The sequence below is a fragment of the Diabrotica virgifera genome, chromosome 4 (assembly GCF_917563875.1).
Source record: "Diabrotica virgifera virgifera chromosome 4, PGI_DIABVI_V3a".
Taxonomy (NCBI): domain Eukaryota; kingdom Metazoa; phylum Arthropoda; class Insecta; order Coleoptera; family Chrysomelidae; genus Diabrotica; species Diabrotica virgifera.
In genome coordinates, this window is record NC_065446.1 from 115,942,983 (window position 1) to 115,946,319 (window position 3,337).

At 30.4% G+C, this 3,337-nt stretch overlaps 2 long non-coding RNA genes across 2 annotated transcripts; one reads left to right on the top strand and one right to left on the bottom strand.

The window, feature by feature from the left end:
* Positions 1-215: 215 nt before the first annotated feature.
* LOC126883116 (uncharacterized) lies at positions 216-1,863 on the bottom strand. The gene is made up of 2 exons (XR_007697507.1): positions 1,389-1,863; positions 216-1,329 (listed from the first exon to the last, which is right to left on the bottom strand). It is a non-coding gene; the product is annotated as an uncharacterized LOC126883116 (long non-coding RNA).
* A 403-nt stretch (positions 1,864-2,266) lies between these two features.
* LOC126883115 (uncharacterized) lies at positions 2,267-2,586 on the top strand. Its single transcript, XR_007697506.1, has 2 exons — positions 2,267-2,445; positions 2,516-2,586. It is a non-coding gene; the product is annotated as an uncharacterized LOC126883115 (long non-coding RNA).
* Positions 2,587-3,337: the final 751 nt, after the last annotated feature.

Genomic DNA, 3,337 nt, shown 5'->3' on the forward strand with positions numbered 1-3,337 from the left:
TAAGTGGTGGGGAAGTGGAAGGGAGGGGGTTGACAAATGACAGATGTATGTACCGTAAAAATGTGTCCCCTTATATCAAAAATCGACCTGTTTCATCATTTCTTTAAAATCTAATAAATACTGCCAAATATCGAGGTGGACTGTTTTCTTTGACCACACTGTATATTAATTAGTTCTGGCCTGAGAGGTAAGAAAATAAGTGTAAATAAAACAAATAAACCAAATGTAATTTTATTTAACCTCTATAACAATGGTAATATTATCCGGTAAAGCTAACAATTGGTGTGCGAACTATCACCGAAAATTTATAAAATCCAAAGTATCAAAATTTGGTGTTTGTTTACGTTATCACTTCACACTAACACTACTCTCTACCTAAATAATTGTCTTCGATATAATAGGTAATTCTTAAAGACTACTGCTCAAGCATTTATTGACTTAAGTTGATCATGATAAAACTCGTTATAGTCCACTCGTCAGAGATGAAAATCTGAACCTGTAAAAATCATACGAGCATGCTCAATTTTGCTGAGAATGTCAATTTTGGGACTCCAAAAAAGATGCAAAAAAGTTCGCCACTCTTACTCCATGGCTTTCCCCCTAACCCCCCCCCCTTAGGGGTGGCAGGGAAAATATCAATTTAAGTACCAAGAATCTGTACGCCGTAGAAAAAAATGTTTCAAAGAAAAAAAATGTAGCTGAAATTTTTGTGTAGAATGAACTGTTCTCTCAGAAACAAAGATTGAAGCGACCGGCGATTTTGAATGTCAATTACGCGCGAGATACAATTTTTGAAGTTATACTTCTTTAGGCGCGTTGGGAGTAAATTTATATGTGCGCGAAATCATCAAAATCTTGGTGCCCGGCACAGCTTGAACGTTATACGTCCTCTGATTGGGTAATTACAATGACCTGTCAACAATTGTTCAATATGTCGGTTATTTTATTAATACGTCAATGGTTATGGGTAAACAAATTGTATGTAGTATATTAGTTTTTATTGTTGTGAGGACAGACACAAAAAGCAAGTTTATAATTGTAGTGACTTTTTAAATAGTTTTTAAAAGCAACAGGTACGTAATTTTAAACGTTTCAGCATTGTAATAAAAGATTAGGACCTACATACCTATTTGAAAAATGTAGGTAGTAATGCTTTGATTTACATAATTTGATTACCAATACAATTTATAAATATAGTTGAAAGACTGATAAGTTTGTACACACTTGAATGAATAAGGGAAAATGAAAATGTAGTATGTCAAAGTGTGTAAATAATTTTATTTCCTTAGCTGAGCGCTTTCGACATAAACGTCATCATCGGAGCTAATGCTAAAATAAAAAAAGAGATCTTGTAAGAACAAGAAGTACAAAACTCTTTTTTTACTTACGTCAAATACTAAAAAAGTACCGCTACATAGAGGTGTAAAAAAGTGCATCTTAGGAATGTACATTTGATTTTTAAATTTTGAATGCTAGCTTAGTCCTCCGTACAACAGCAAACAGCAAAAAAAACAGAAAGAAACGGCCACATACACGTTGCACAAAAAAAACATATAAATTTTTTCATGGTCCGGGTGTCGATATCACCCGTCCATCCTTGGCCTAGTAACAACAGCTGACTGACAAGGTCGGATATTCAAATCTGCTTTTATCTGTTCTGCGTTGACGTTGACAGCTGACGTTGAAACATGAATATTTTAAACATATTGAAAGGAAAATTGAAAATTTTTACAATGAAATTGATAAGGAAATGTACCTTAGATGTTTGTACTAATCAACTATTAAATTAATTGATGACATGCTTGATTTTGAGACTAATTGGCCCAACTTACATACACTGTGTTAAGTTCAAAAATTAAATTAAAAAACAAAAAAAAATTATTAAACAGAAAGTAATGAGAAAAAAAATTATTAAACTATCAAAATTGATCTTTCTCATTACTTTCTGTTTAATAATTTTTTTTTGTTTTTTAATTTAATTTTTGAACTTAACACAGTGTATGTAAGTTGGGCCAATTAGTCTCAAAATCAAGCATGTCATCAATTAATTTAATAGTTGATTAGTACAAACATCTAAGGTACATTTCCTTATCAATTTCGTTGTAAAAATTTTCAATTTTCCTTTCAATATGTTTAAAATATTCATGTTTCAACGTCAGCTGTCAACGTCAACGCAGAACAGATAAAAGCAGATTTGAATATCCGACCTTGTCAGTCAGCTGTTGTTACTAGGCCAAGGATGGACGAGTGATATCGACACCCGGACCATGAAAAAATTTATATGTTTTATTTGTGCAACGTGTATGTGGCCGTTTCTTTCTGTTTTTTTGCTGTTTGCTGTTGTACGGAGGACTAAGCTAGCATTCAAAATTTAAAAATCAAATGTACATTCCTAAGATGCACTTTTTTACACCTCTATGTAGCGGTACTTTTTTAGTATTTGACGTAAGTAAAAAAGAGTTTTGTACTTCTTGTTCTTACAAGATCTCTTTTTTTTTTTTTTTTTTTATTTTAGCATTAGCTCCGATGATGACGTTTATGTCGAAAGCGCTCAGCTAAGGAAATAAAATTATTTACACACTTTGACATACTACATTTTCATTTTCCCTTAATACAATTTATACCAATCTTCTTATCTAATAAATTGCTTTTTTAATCTATATTTTGTTGTATTTTAATATTTTAATCCCGCAAGAATCAAACTTATTTAATTAACTAAGAGAATAAGCAACTGTCAAATAGTTTAAAACGTTTAGTTGATATATCTTCCCACATCATTCAAATGTCTCGCTACCTAAGTTCTGCGTGCGGTAAGTTCAAAATCTAACAACCTTATAGAGGCAGGCTCAATTCCCAATGCAAATTTTTATTTTTTTAATTTTTTTTATCCATTTTATGGTTGTAAGTATATTTATTATATTTTTTTTTCAGAAAATACGTATTTAGTTAAAATTTTTGTCAGCAATTAATGTTCAGAAATCATTTCTTTGTTTCATTTTTCAATGTGTTTGCGTGTGTTGTTTTTAATTTTTGGTATTGTTTTAATAAAAAAATTTTGAAAGTAGTGAGTACCTATTAAAATTAGTTTAATATTTAAATAAAATATAAATAAAATGTTTAAAGTATATTGATTTCGTTGAAATCATATGATAGAAGTATAACTTCTTACGTGCGTACAAAGTACACACACACATTCTTTTTTTAAATAAAATTTGTATCAACTCGACGGTAAAAATTCGATATCTTTTGATCAGAGTGTCATATCTACAAAAATCAAAATGTGTTTTAAAGGTAAAGAGTATTAAATTTTTGTATTCAATTTTTGTATTTTGCTGAT